Source organism: Loxodonta africana, chromosome X (assembly GCF_030014295.1).
Source record: "Loxodonta africana isolate mLoxAfr1 chromosome X, mLoxAfr1.hap2, whole genome shotgun sequence".
In the NCBI taxonomy this organism is placed as follows: Eukaryota; Metazoa; Chordata; class Mammalia; order Proboscidea; family Elephantidae; genus Loxodonta; species Loxodonta africana.
The window spans coordinates 152,318,449-152,334,398 of NC_087369.1; positions in this window are offsets into that span (position 1 = coordinate 152,318,449).

Sequence of the window (15,950 nt, forward strand, 5' to 3'; positions counted from 1 at the left end):
AGGAAAATGTGCACGAGAAGTCAAATTATAATCAAAAGGTGCCTGATGAGACTATAAACAGCTCACGTGAAATTGTTTGGGTAGTTTTGACTAAAATCGGTTGCTGTCAAGTCAGTTCCAACTCATATCGACCTTATAGGATAGAGTAGAACTGCCCTATAGGGTTTCTAAGGCTGTAATTCTTGCAGAAATAGACTGCCACATCTTTACTCCTACAGACTTATATTCAAATGAAAATTAAAAAAAAAATAGTTTCAAAGTCAAGTAGAAAAATATGTGGGTGTTACATGTTTTTTGGAACATCCTTGATCCCATTTCCCTCCACTGGTTAAAACGGCCTTTTCTAAGCAAAATAGTGACATAATGAAAGGAGTTTGTCTGGTACTTCTCCACTCTCCTCCCTTTCCATGTCTCTTCCCCCACTCCCAAAACACACAAGCAGTTGCCATCAAGTCGATTCCAACTCCTGGCAACCCCATGTGTGTCAGAGTAGAACTATGCTCCACGGGGTTTGCAATGGCTGATTTTTTTAAGAAGTAGATCACCGGGTCTTTCTTCTGAGGCACCTCCGAGTAAATTCGAACCTCCGACCTTTCAGTTAGCAGCTGAGCACATTAACCATTTGCACCACCCACGGACTTCCCAACCACACAAGGACACTGAAAACACGTGTTTCCCCTTGGCTACCTGTGACACCCCCCTGAGCTTGCCTTCACATAGTGCCTCCTTCTATGGCCTTTCACTCTTACCCTCTGCCCTAATTCTCTCAAACCTTATCTACCCCTAGCATAATCCTCAGGAACTTGTTCTTTGTTAGGTGACTACTGTCACCCACTAACTAATCTGGTCTAACAAGCTAATTCGGCTCTTAAAGAGTGATGCACACAGGAAAGTATAGTGCTTCTTATCCCTTGGAGGAAAAAAACAGTTCAGAAGGGAAGCAAGTCCCAAGGATGGCTGGTCCGCTTATGTAATTTCTGGTAAAAGAGCCGTCACTCTTCTCTGATAACTGTATTCGGAGATTTGTTTAGCCTTCAAAGTGAAAGATCATAATTTATGTATTGGAGGAGGGCACAAAGAAGAATACAACGTAGACCCTTCTCTTATGGAATTAACATCTAATTGGCAAGCTAGGCCTAATATCCCAGAAATAATTAGTGAGCAGTGGAAGAACATATATGGTAGAATATCAGCTTTGTGTGATTCAGGCTTCAAAGTGCAGTGAGAATTCAGAGAAGCAGGCAATCAATGCAGATGGAAGTACACATGGAAGGCCTATTCTTAAGCTAATTTTTGACTAAGCAGAGCTTTCAGGGCAGGGGCGGATTATCCAATGGGCAAGGTAAGCATGGTACTTACCTTGCTTACCAGATCATCTGTACTGAACAATTTCCCACATGAAATTTCACATTTCAAAGATGTGGCAAGACCCATGTGAAATTGTTCACTACAGGTTAGTAAATCAGGGATTGAAAATTTGAAAAGAGGTTTTGATTTTGTAGGAAGGTGCTGTGGGGTTGAGAGACAGATCCCAGTCATACCCAGAAGCGGGATGTTTTTATTTTATTTCTTTATTGTACTTTAGATGAAGGTTTACCGAACAAACTAGTTTCTCACTGAACAGTACACGTATTGTTTTATGACATTGGTTAAAAATCCCACACTGTGTCAACGGTCTCCCTTGTAAACCTTGGGTTCCCTATAACCAGCTTTCCTATCCCCTCCTGCCTTCTCATCCTTGCCCCTGAGCTGGTGTGCCCCTTTAGTCTCGTTTTGTTTTGTGTGCCTGTCTCATCTTTGGCTGAAGGGTGAATCTCAGGAGTGACTTCATTACTGAGCTAAAAGGGTGTCTGGGGGTCATACTCTTGGGGTTTCTTCAGCCTCTGTCAGGCCAGTAAGTCTAGTCTTTTTCGTGAGTTAGAATTTTGTTCTACATTTTCCTAGAAGCAGAATCTTTGATGTGGTGAAAAAACGTGAAATTGTTCACTACACACGGAGGAAGGTAAGCACCATGCATACTTTGCCTATTGGATAATCAGCCCCTGCTTGAGGGATGAATACAACTTGGTAAGGCAAAGAAGGCAGCATTTTAGGTAAGAACAGGGACAGGAAGGAAGATAAGACAGAAATGAAAAAGACTACATACAGAAACCAGTCTGATTAGAGCAGATATTGAAGCCATCAAATAGTAGGTTCTTGTCAAGCAGGCTAGCGAATTGAAGTCAGCCAGACACAGGGCTAGAAGAACAGAAAGGATGTCAATCATCAATGATCCCTTCAGCAAGTTCTTTCATAGATAGACTTGAGTAGAGTATTTCCACGCCTGCCACATGCTCCTACCCCTGTAGTATTTTCCCATATTGTTCTATTTACCCCTCTCACTGTCCACCCCACTTTTGATGGGTTGAGCAGTCATTTAAGTTCAGGCATCACTTCCTCCAGGAAGCCTTCCCTGATATACCATGACACACCTGGCTCTTTATTCACCCTTTGCAAACTGGGAGATAGGCAGGATCTTGTGACCTAAGGCTGCCAGCTCTCTGAACCAGGGCAGATTTGCTCCTTTTATAGGGAGTGACATACATATATGCATGAACAGTGAGGGGAGGATCTTCAGTCTTGCGATGTGTGCACAGTCTGCATAATTTCAGTGAATGGGTTTTTGTGCACTGCTCTAAAAACACTGCGCACGGCCCTGAAAAAATGGCAACTGCTGGCTACTGCCACCCCAGGAATGTCATATAGTGGGTAGATTCAGAGTCAGTGTGCCTGCATCTCGGCCTCCTCCTAGGAGAAGAAAGGAAACCTGGGGATTCGACCAATCATGGTGAAGTGTTGTAAAAGTTGCACCAAAAATGTAGGAAGAGTAGAACTCTTACGGGTTGGTTAATAGCCCTTGATAATCCTTTCATGACTGCTTGCTTCAGTACTGTATACCAGGGGAAGGGGGAAATGAGTTTGGGTATTCATTTATTTATTTATTAACTTACTCATTCATTCATGCAGCAAATGCTTATTGAACACCATGTCAGGATTGGAAATACTGAAATGAATGGGACACAGTCCCTGCCTTCCATTTGTTTACATTCAAGTGGTGGAAACAGGCTCACAAAGATATAGGTACTATGATAGAGGTATGCTTCAAGTGAGCTGGGTGTGTCACGGTGTATCAGGGAAGGCTTCCTGGAGGAAGTGATGCCTGAACTTAAATGCTCAACCCATCAAAAGTGGGGTGGACAGTGAGAGGGGTAAATAGAACAATATGGGAAAATACTATAGGGGTAGGAGCATGTGGCAGCCACGGAAATACTCTGCTCAAGTCTGTCTACGAAAGAACTTGCTGAAGGGATCATTGATGATTGACAATCTCTCTACAGTACCTTTGAATTCATCCCAGCATTCACACAGCCGTACTCCACCCTCGGGTGCTCTCAGTCAGTGACTGAGCATGGTAGGAGTACCAGCAGTGTTCCGTTCTGTTGTGCATAGGGTCGCTATGAGTTAGAACTGACTCGACGGCACCTAACAACAACAACGATGAAAACGTTAACACAATGAACGAGGCAAATAACATATTAGATTTATTTTGAGAATAATTTTTACCTCATAGACTCCTTGAAAGTTCTCAGGGATCCCCAAGGGTCCACAGACCACACTTTGAGAATAGCTGGTTGTACCAGTAAAAAACGAATGAACTGCTGGTAGGTGCAACAAATGGCAGCTTCTTACAAACATAAAGTTAAACAAGAGGAGGCAGGCACAAAAGAAAACATACCGTATAATTCCATTTATATAACTTTCAAGAACAGATAAAATTAATCCAGGCAGAAGATGTCAGAACAATGGTTACCTCTGGTGTAGGGAAAGAAGAGGGGTTGACTGAGAAAGATCATGGTTGGGGAACTTCTGCTTTATCTCATGAGCTGGGTGGTGGTTTCACACTTAAGAAGATCTGTGTGTTTTACTATATGAATGTTGTTATGCAATAAAACTATTACAAGAGGTGACACAAACCAGCTGTTCTTTGACAGTTTTATATCTTTCTCTTCCCCCATTTGAACTTATATTTCTATTCCAATACTCTACAGAATTTTCTCCTAATGAAATATATTTCTATATTTGAAAGTCTTTTATTAAACATCCTCTAATACTTCTGTGCAACAAAACCATAGGAATATACTCGAGCAGATCATTTGTAGGGAAGAATTCATAACGAAGAAGTGGAGAATCCGGAAATTCTACTTTGAAGACGATGGATCATACCATCCATTCGGCATTTACTACCTTAAATTGCTAAATAACTTTTTATCTGTGTACATTTCATTTTAGCAGATGGTTAATTCTTTGAAGGCAGGAAGCATCTCGGGTCTTCTGTAGCACACAGAGGACCTGGCACACAGTAAGTGGCTCATTCACCTATTTTCTCATTCATTCATGTACCAAGGATTTCTTGAGCATTTAGGTGTAAGGTACTTGCAAAACCCTGGGTATATAATGATGGGTAGATGCAGGGCTCAGTTAGTTCCTGTTGATAATTGATTGATAATTATCGGGTATATTTCAAAAAGAATATAAATCTCTTTTCTCCTGAACTCCAAGTGCAAGTGCACTACAGGTCTTAATAACCCTGTTGTAAAAGCAGGAACACCAAGAGATTAATTAACTGACTCCCTTAGGGTCATGCAATTCATCATGAGTGATGAGAGGATCACAGGTTCTTTCCTACACAGAGGTGCTAGGCGACGTCCAGATGGGCGGGGGCTCATGTTTCATTTAAATGTTCTCATTTCACTTCTGCTACACTCACCTTCTCAGATTCATATTTGAGGACCTGCCATCTGAATTGGTTTATTTCCACTTCAGGCCCTGTCAGGATAAGTTAGACACTAAGGGTCCGTGATACCATCTGAAGCAGAATGGCTATTAAAAACCGTAAAAGCCGTTTTATATATTCATACCGGGTAGCACTTTTTTTGAGAATCTGTTTTAATTTTTTTTACTAAGAGCAAAAGCAGGAATGATAAAGTTGGGTAAAATGTGAAACATAAAAAAGGAAATTAAAATTTTATTTTACTATGTATCGTCAAGCAAGTGCAGCCAAAGGGAAGTAACCAAACCAAACCAAACCAAACCAAATCAAACCCACTGCCGTCGAGTCCATTTCGACTCATAGCAACCCTGCAGGACAGAGCGGAACTGCCCCATAGAGTTTCCAAGGAGCGCCTGGTGGATGCGAACTGCACTTAACCAGTATGCCACCAGGGTTTCCGAAGGGAGGTAGGTAACGGTAAATACTTTTATCTCCTGAAAGCACATCTACAAGCCATTCTGCTGAATCAGACCTGACAGATTTCCAACTGCTAGCGGAGTAAGGATTCAGATGATACATAAACTTGCATCAGATAAAGGCTCCATTTTTGCTGTAACCATCTATCCATGGCCTAGCAGGCTCAGCTGACAAAGCCTGTCATTAATAAAGCATATTGTACCACAAGTGCAGTGCCCTACACGGTGTTTATCTTGTCAGAAACTGCAACTGTTTGAAACCATGGCCTCGATGAGAAAATGTGATATGTTACGAACTGTGTAAAGATTAAAATAATTTAGACTAATAATAGTAGTAGTGTGTGAAGGATTAAAACATGGGTCATGCTGTATCGAGTTAACAATTCGGCATTGCTGTTAAGTTTAATTTTCATTCTGGTCCCTGTGAGAGAGCCTTGAACGTCAAGCCAAACATGGGAGAGACAAAATTCCCCCGCCAAAATGTAAGCTCCATGAAGTCAAGGAACCCTGGCTCATTCATCAGGCTCTCTAGCATCTGGTGCAGGGCTTGGAACAGAGCTCACTATTTGCTGAGTGAATAATCAATGAATAGGAGTGTCAGAAGGCAATGGACAAGTTTCAGGTTAAAGCTAAGCGATTCTCAGAGTTCCTCAGGGTTGGGAACTGGCACCGGCATGGGAGAAAGTCAGAGTATGCAGGAGTTAGCATGACTCCACTAGATGAAAACTCCTATGAAGGCCACATATCACACAACACAGAAAGCTCCATAAACAGAGTTAGTGCTTAATAAATATTTACTGAATTTAACTGAAATGATTAATTTCCAAGCTGAAGGTCAAATGGCTTTCTTTTACTGAATCTTCTATTCAAAGAGTGGCTTTCACCTACTACCACCTTCTGGCTAAAACAAAACCTTCAACATTTTCACCTCGATTACCTAAGTTTATTTTATTTTTGAGGGCAGTGCATCTCAGAAAATCCTCTGTATCAGGAGAAGTTTTTACTGAATATTCTAACTCATGCCTCTGGAAGTTTATTTTTTATAGCATACTTGTAAAGTAGGGAGTGGGTAAAAATAGTTTTATTTAATTTGATTTAGGAAGAAACAAAGACACAAAGAGCTGATTGGACTTGACCAAGGTCCCAGAGGGTGTTGTGGCAGAGCTGGGATGGCCCATTAAGTCCCTGGACTCTCAAGTCACTGTTCTGATGTATTTTTCAGAGTACTTTCTTCCTTCTCCCTTCCTAGCCAGCTAATCATGCATGCCAATCACATTCAGGAACACTGCGGGCCTAATGGTCAGCCAAAATCTCAGGAGGGTGTAATTCAAGGTACAATACGATATTCTCTTCTTTTAGCATGTGTATCAATCGTGGCCTTGTAAGTCTGAAAATGTGTGCAGGACAGAGTGGTGCTAGTTCCCTCCCCCCAGATATAAAACGGAGAGGATGTATCAAGTGCTCCGAATGGAGTACAGCTGAAAAGCAAGGCAGAAATCCACCAGCTTAAGATTTCTCTTAATAGAGAACACTCATGGATGTTGAAAGAATATTCCAATCTTTAAAGAATCAGGAGGGATGCTCAGTTTCTTCCTCCTTCACAAGAAGTCTCCATGGCATCACTCTACACACAGTCTGCTAAGAAAGACTGGACATGGTGGAGTGGTGGCGCGTTAGTATAAACCTTCACAATAATGCTAATTACTTTCCTCCTAACGAACACGTTGACTTTTTCCCCTATTTCATTGTAGAGTGCAACATCAAGGTACTTAGTTAGAAGACAGGGTCCAGGTCTGGACCTTAAGAAGACCAGCAGAAACTTCCTTACGGAGAGAGATGGCGAGCACGAGTGAGGGTTGAGAATGTTGACGTGAGTCGTGGATTCTGAATCAGCCTTTGGCTAATGTGCCAATCAGCCCAGCTGAAAAAAGCACGAGGGCTCCTGTGCCTTGAATCTCTCTTCAAATCTGTTTGCGCGCGGAAGGACAAATAGTCCCTCCTCAGTTGTTGGTCGGCTCTGAGGCTGGAACAGCGGGAAGTGGGAGTGGGCAAGGCGGGGGGGGGGCAGTCTGTGCTGCTGGTGGACCCCAGCTCTTCTGTTCTCGGCTGGATGGTGGGTTGCTGTTCCCTGGGAAAAGCGTTCAGTCTTTGACGGCGCGTATGATGATAACGCTGTTTTTTTTTTTTTGTAGATGCTCTTAATCAAATTTATCATATTCGCTTCTATTTTTAGTTCGCTGAGAGCTTTTATCATGAATGGAGTGCTTGGATTTTGCCCGATTCCTTTTCTGTATCTATTGATACGCACATACAGTTTTTATTTTTTAGCCAGTTGATATGGTGGGTTACTCTGAATGACTTTTGAGTGTTGAAACAGCCTTTCATATGTGGAATAAATCCCACTAGTCGTGGCGTATAATTCTTTCCATATGTTGTTGAATTCGGTTTGCTAGTATTTTGTTGAGAATTTTTGCATCGAAATTCATGGGAGACGTTGGTCTGTAGTTTTTTGTTTGTTTTTTAATATTGTTGTCTGGTTTTGGTGTAATAATACCGACTTCATAAAATAAATTGTGAAATGTTTCCTCCCATTCTATTCTCTGCGGGTCCGGATGGCGTAGTGGAAACCCTGGTGGCATAGTGTTAAGAGCTACATCTGCTAACCAAAAAGTTGGCAGTTTGAAGCCGCCAGGCGCTCTTTGGAAACTCTATAGGGCAGTTCCACTCAGACCTATAGGGCTGCTATGAGCTGGAATCGACTGGACCGCGATGGGTTCGGTTTGGTTTGATTTTGGTGGCTCAGTGTTTAAGAACTAGGCTGCTAACCAAAAGGTCGTCAGTTTGAATCCACCAGCCACTCCTGGGAAACCCTGTGGGGCAGTTCTCTGTCCTATAGGGTCGTTATGAGTCGGAATCGACTCCACGGTGAATAGGTAACGGGTCATTCTATTTTCTGGATGAGATTGTGTAGAGTTTGGTATTATTTGTGTTTAAATGTTTGGTAAAATTATCCAGTGAAATCATCTGGGCCTGGAGATTTCTTTTTGAGAAGGTTTTAAGTTACGAATTTACTTTCCTTATTAACGGGAGTATTCAGATTATTTTGTGAGTTTTGTTAGTTTGTGATTTTCAAGCAGGTGGTCTGCTTCATCTGAATTCTAAAATGTGTTCGTGTAGAGTTATATGTATTATTCCCTTGTTATCCTTTTGATACGTTCAGGATCTGTAATGATATCCCCTTGGATATGTGTAGTGATAATCCCCGTCAATATCGTTCCTGATGCTGGTAATTTGTGTCTTTTTTTTTTCTTTGTCAAATTCACTGGAGGTTTGTTAGTTTTGTAGATCTTTTTCAAGGACGCAGCTCTTTGTTTCATTGATTTTCTTGTTTTCCATTTCATTGGTTTCTGCTCAGATATAGACCTTTTGGGAACTCACTATATAGCAGAAAAAACTTGTGTAACAAATAACTATGATTGTATGATTCTGTTTATTTGAAATGTTCGGAAAATGCAAATCTATAGAGACATAAAGTAGATGAGTGGTTGCTTGGGGCTGGGAGTCGGAATAGGGATTAATTGTAAATGGACCTGAAGGATCTTACTGGAGTGATGGAAATGTTTTAAAACTGGATTATGGTGATGGTTGCACCATTCGGTAGGTTTACCAAAAGTCATTGAGTTGTACACTTGAAATGAGTGCATTTTATGATATGTAATTTATAGCTCAATAAAATTGTAAAACACAAGTACTTATGATATACTGTGAATAAATGCAATGACAGAAGCATATATTCTCACCCCCTTTTACCAGCCAAGGAAGTGGAAGCTAAGTGATTTGCCAAAGTCACGTAACTAGTTAGTGATAGGGTTAGCATATGAATATAGTCCTATTAAGCCAAGACCACTTCCTGCCAGAGGCAAAAATAAAAGAGGAGAAATAGAAGTGGATGCCAGGAAATAGATACCCTTCCTACAAGTGGAGATTGCACCTCTCTCAGAATGGTCTTCACTCTATGAGACAAAAATCACCCTGAGTGGTGACCTAGGTGGCATCTCACACACATACGCCAGCTGACTTCAGAAGTGCCTGTATACCAGTTTTCTATTTTGGCATGGTAAATTATAAAACAGCATATGAGCAGAACATATGAACTCTACAGAGTTTCAAGTACACTGAGTTCTGTGAAAGCCTGAGGTCCCTATAATTTGAAGGGTGAATAGTTTTCCCAATTAACTGCTTCATAGGATAAGGTTTTTGTTTTGTTTAATATACCTATGAGTTGCAACTAGTTTTACTTAACAAATTTTGGCCAACAGCATCTTTATCCCACAGAACCTGACTTATATTCATTTCGTTCAAAATATGGATGAATTGAGTTTTAAAGTAAATTGAATAAATATATGGAGACTTTCCTTGCCAGCATCTCTCTGGAGACAGCTTCAGTTTCTTCCTAAAGAAAAGGATTGCTGCTCATGTCCAGGAGTTTTAGAAAAATAGCTGTCAAGCATCCTGTCTGGTAAAAAGGCGATTGTATGATTAGAAAAATCAGAATTAGAAAAGCATCATGTTCAGAAATTAAAGAGAACTTTTAGTACTACAAAATAATACCAATTGCATTTATTCATGATATGGATTAATTCACTCCAATATTTTAGCCAATCCAAATATTGACAATCAAACAAATAGGGAATTTTGGGTAGTGGAGAGAGAGTAAATTTCCTTTCATAATTCTTAGGAGGAAGGGAGTAGTTTTCGAGATTAAAAACTTTCTTGTGTTTGTGTTCCAGTTATCATACTCCCACCAAGTCTTATCCTCTTGGCTGGTGATGAAATGTCCAGGGACTGTCAGAGGAATTATGGTTCCAAGAGGCAGAATGCCCTCCCAGGTTGATTAGTGTTAGAGACTACTGTAAATACACATACTTTCTCTACCCAGAACTTTTATTTCACGTTTGCTGCCACCTTTTAATTCATTGCTTGCAAGCCCCACTCTAGAGGCAGAGATCCCTAATAGGTGAGTGATGCACCTTGGTTTATGGGCCACGCCAGAAAAGGGCCAATCGACTAGGCTTTCTTTAAACATTAATAGAGAGAAGATCTATAAGTGTACTATTTCATTAGTCACTTATACATACTATTTCTATAAAATAACTGAGTGTTTAACTTATACTACAGAATAGTTAAAAACTATCTAAAGCCTATTCCCTCCAGTAATGGACTAGTTAAATAATAACCCCCAAACCAAACCCATTGCTGTTGAGTCGATTCTGACTCCTACTCATAGCAATCCTATAGGACAGAGTAGAGCTGCCCCAAAAGGTTTCCAAGGAAGCAGACTCCCACGTCTTTCTCCCACGGAGCGGCTGGTGGGTTTGAACTGCTAACCTTTCAGTTAGCAGTCAAGCACTTTAGCCACTGCACCACCAGAGCTCCTCAGACAAATAATAGTACATCCGTAAGATGCAGCCATTAAAAATCATCTTTTCCAGAGCACCTTGGAGATACGACTGATTCTAGGACTGGAGCAGGAAATTACAAGATGGTTCTGGAACATCTTGTCTTACTAGAAGTATCAAAGATCACTGGGACGTGTTAAAAAGGACTCAGGAGCTAATTAAAGATGCTCCTGCTGATCAAAGAGGGAACAATTTGAGCATTAATTGGGATAATAACTGTATTGGATTGAAAGATATCAAATCTACTTTAATGCATTAGTTCAGATTGATTCTCTAAAACAACAAACCGTGTCCGTACCTTTGGAAAATGCTAGGGAATTACCTCATTATGTTGAACACTGGAAAATAAAAGCCAATGAAGCAAGTTTTTTAACCAACTTTCCTATGCTTATTGTACCTCAGGGTAACCACATAGTTAATAAGGGAAAGTTTCTCTTTACGGAAGTGTTCCAGTTAATACATGAAGAAGAAATGATAGAAGGTCGTCATTTTATTGTCTCTAATGAAATAATGCAACTAGGAAATGATCCTCAATGTCTATTAACTTCACAAAAAGAGAGACAAGCAGACATTATTTGCCTCAGACAACACTACATACCAAAAAGCCAAACCAAACCCATTGCTGTCAAGTTGATTCCGACTCATAGCGACTCTATAGGACAGAGGAGAACTACCCCCCAGAGTTTCCAAGGAGTGCCTGGTGGATTCGAACTGCGAACCTTCTGGTTAGCAGCCGTAGCTCTTAACCACTGCGCCACCAGGGTTTCCACAACACTACATAGGAAGCATTATTGTGAAAAATCAACCTGAAATCTATCAAACCTCTCTATATAAATAATAATTTATAGAAAATACGGAAGATAAAGGACATATTAAATGAAACAATCAGAAAACCCAGACTGTGGAAAACTCTAAAGGACAAACAACCCGGTTTTGCTTCAACAAATAAATTGAAAGAGAGAAGGAGGAAGATGCTATACGTTAAAAGACACTTAAAACAAATATCAAATGATTGCAGTGTACAGAACTTATTTGGACCCCAATTTGAACAAACTGTAACAAAAACATTCATGAGACAGTTGGAGGAAATCTGAACACTGAATATTTGAGCTTATTAAAAATTATTGTGAAAATTATCAATATGAAATTGGTGTTATCATAATTCTTAAAAGTATCCTTATTTTTTAGATGTGTATGCTGAAATATTTATGGATAAAATGATTTATGTCTGAGATTTCCTTAAATTACTCAGGAGGCGAGGATGGAGCAAAATTGGCCATGGGTTGAATAATTGTTCAACCTGAGTGGTAGGTACATCGGGTTAATTATACTGTTGTTTCCACTGTTGTAAGTTTGAAATTTTGCATAAAATATAATTAGGTTGTAAAATTGTGTTTAGAGTATGATCTCACTTTTAATTTTGAAATATATGCTGTATCCATGCACACACACACACACACACACACACGGGCACACACATACACAAACACGCAGGATTAGAAGAGAAAGGGGACATACCAGAAAAAACATACTGGCTATCTCTCATTGATGGGATTAGGAATGAAATATAAATATTTTTATTAATTACTGTATTTTTCATTTAGGGAAAGCAATTCTTATTGAAGTATTTTTCTTATACTGTAAAATTCACCATTTTAAAGTGTACAATTCAGCATTTTTTTTTTAAGTAATAGCCATCCTAGTGTGTGGGACCTGGTGTCTCATTGTGGTTTTGATTTGCATTTCCCTAATGAATAATTATGATAAGCATCTTTTCATGTGCTTATTGACCGATTGTATGTTTTCTTTGGATAACTGTCCCTAAAGAAACAAACATGGAAAACACCTGGGCAGTTCTTCAAAAAGTTAAATATAGAGTTTCTGTATGATGCAACAATTCCATTCCTAGGCATATCTACAAAAGAATTGAAAAAACATCTATTCACACAAAAACTTGTTTATCGATATTCATAGCAGCATTATTCATATTATCCAAAAAGTATAAACAACCCAAATGCGCATTTATGAATGGGTAAACAAAATGTGGAACAACCAATGGAATATTATACAGCCAGAAAAAGGAATGAAGCTATGATACACTACTACCACATAGGTGAAACTTCAAAACTTTGTGCTAAGTGAAAGAAGCCAGTCACATAAGACCACAAATTGCATGATTCCATTCACATGAAATGTCCAGAAAAGGCAAATCTATAGAAACAGCAAGTAGAATAATGATTGCTTCTGGCTGGGGAACAGTGGAATTGTGAGTGATTGCTAAATGGTATGGGATTCTTTTTTTTGGTGATAAAATTTTTCTGACAATAGATACTGGTGATGGTTGCCACAACATAACAAATATACTAAAATAAGTATACTTAGAAGTAGAATTGCTGGGAAATATTGTAATTCTATTTTTAACTTTTTGAGGAACTGCCAAACTGGTTTTCACAATGGCTGTACCATTTTATATTACCAATAGCAATGTATGAGGGTTCCAATTTCTCTACCTCCTTGCCGACACTTGTTATTTTCCATTTGCTTGATTATACCTATCATGGTGAGCGTGAAGTGGTTTTTATTTGTGGTTTTGATTTGCATTTCCCCAGTGACTAATAATGCTCAACATCTTTGTATGCGCTTGTTGGCTATTTATAAATCTTTTTTGGAGAAATGTTTATTCAAGTTATTTGCTCATTTTTTAATTGAGTTCTTCTGTTGTTGAATTGTAGTAGTCCTTTATCTATGTCTATGGGGCAGTTCTACTCTGTCCTGTAGGGTCGCTATGAGTCGGAATCGACTCGACAGCACTGAGTTTTTTTTTTTAATCTATGCCAGATACTAGACCATTAACAGATATAAGATTTGCATGTTTATCAATTTGGTATTGACTTGTATGAGTTTTATATATTCCACACTAGACCCTTATCAGATTTGCAGATATTTTCTCTCATTCTGTATATTGTCTTTTCAATTTCTTGATAGTGTCCTTTGAAGCCAAAACATTTTTAATTTTGATGTCCAGTTTATCTGTTTTTCTTTTGTTGCTTGTGCTTTTGGTATCTTTTTGTAGAGACTGTTAACTAATCCAAAAAAAAAAAAAATCCAATGTCAAGAAGATTTACGTTTACATTACTTACTAGGACTTTTACACTTTTAGCACTTAGATTTAGGCCTATTATTAATTTTGAGTTAATCTTTGTATGGCATGAGCTAAGTTCCAAATTCTTTTTTTTTTTTTGCATGTGGATATATAGATGTAACAGAAGCATTTGATGAGAAGACATTTCCCCCCATTGAATGGTTGTGACACCCTTGTTGATAATCAATTAACCATCGATAAATGGGTTTATTTCTGGACACATTTTATTCAACTGACCTACACTTTTATGCTTATAGCAGTACAACACTGTATTCATTACTGTAGCTTTACAGTAAGTTTTGAGTTCAGGAAGTGTGAGTTCTCCACCAGGAGCCCTAGTGGCACAAAAGTTAAGCATTCTGCTGCTAACCAAAAGGTTGGTGGTTCAAATCCACCCAGCTGCTCCAAGGAATAAAGACCTGGTGATCTGCTCCTGTCAAGATGACAACCTAGCAAATTCTATGGGGCAGTTCTGCTCTGTCACATGGAGTTGCTATGAGTTGAAATCGACTTGATAGTGCCCAACAACAATAGCACACTATTACCATTCCCGACGTGTATCTCCTACTATAAAAAAACATTTATCTTTTTGCCCATACTGGACATTTCATATAAATGAAATCATACAATATGTGGTCTTTCGTTTCTGGTCTCTTTCACTTAAGCATAACATTTTCAAGGTTCATTCATGTGGTAGCATGTATTAGTACATATTTTCTTTATCCATTCCACCTCTTTATTGATACTCTCTATTTGATGAGACATGATTATCATATTTTTCTTTAGTCTTTTAGACATGGTTTCCTTTATTTAAATATGTATAAAATATATAAAATTTCAAATATCTGTCTAATAAGTCCAATATCTTTTCTTTAGGGACAGTTTCTGTTTAGTGTTTTATTTCCTGTGAAAAAAGCTATTTTTACTTCTTTCTTTGTATGCTTAAAATTTTTGTTGAAAAATCTATATATAATATAATGTGAACTCTGAAAATCAGATTTTCCCTTCTGTTCCCCAGAGTTTGTTGTTGTTGTTGTCATGGCTGTTTGTTTGTTTAGTGTCTTTCTTTAGCTAATTACGTAAAGTCTGTATTCTTTCTCATGTTTGGCTGTTGAAGTCTCTACTCAGGTAGTTCTGTAATCTGCTAAAGATTAGACAGAGATTTCCTTAGATGCCTAGAACCAGTAAGTCTCACTGTCTTTGCCGAGTGGCTATGTTTGCATGTTGGGGCATGCCTTGGACACTCAGTCCAGCAGTTTACAACTCCGCCTTAGCCTTCATTTCTTGTTTGCACAGAGCCTCCAGGTTAGCCATAGGTGTGAACTTAGGGCCTTCTTAAGTCTTTCCTAAGCATATACATAGCCTTGGGCATATGCACAGCTCTATGCATGTGCATGGCTTTCTATATTCTCAGGACTATTTTGAAGCCTTTTAAATCCCCTATGGACATCTCATTTCCCAGTTTTTTCCTTTTTGCTTTTTGGTTAGACTATTTGTCCAAGTGTTATCTTCTACCTCAGACAGCTATGATGTTAAGCAGTTGCCTCTGATTGCTTTTGTCAAACACCAGTGGTGGCAAGACTTTTCTACTGGTTGAGCTCTGAGTCAGGTCAAGTAAAGACATGCCTGCAAGTGGTATTTTCCAGGGAACCAATACACAGGAAAGATAATAATTCTCTGGAAATAGGGTTTTGAAACAGGTCCAATCCCCATTATGATCCCTCTAGTGGCTTTCAGGCTGCTGGGTTTTTACCATGATTGCCAGCTGTTTTTTTGTTTGTTTGTTTTAGGGTACCATGAATTTGGGGATGGATAATGAGAATAGGGTGAATTAAAATGTTAACAAAGATCATTGTTCTTACAGAGATTCAGTGTCTTTCTTGATTAAATAATTCCCGGATTGTTGCAATTCTTTTATCAATTCGAAGAGTCCTTACTCCCCCGTTTCCAATGACATCACTTATCCTCAATTTTAACTGTTGTTTTTCATCAGAGTTATTCATCTTTCCGTTTTTTTCCACAAATATTTATTTAGCATCCACTAGTTTTCTAGGCACTGTTCC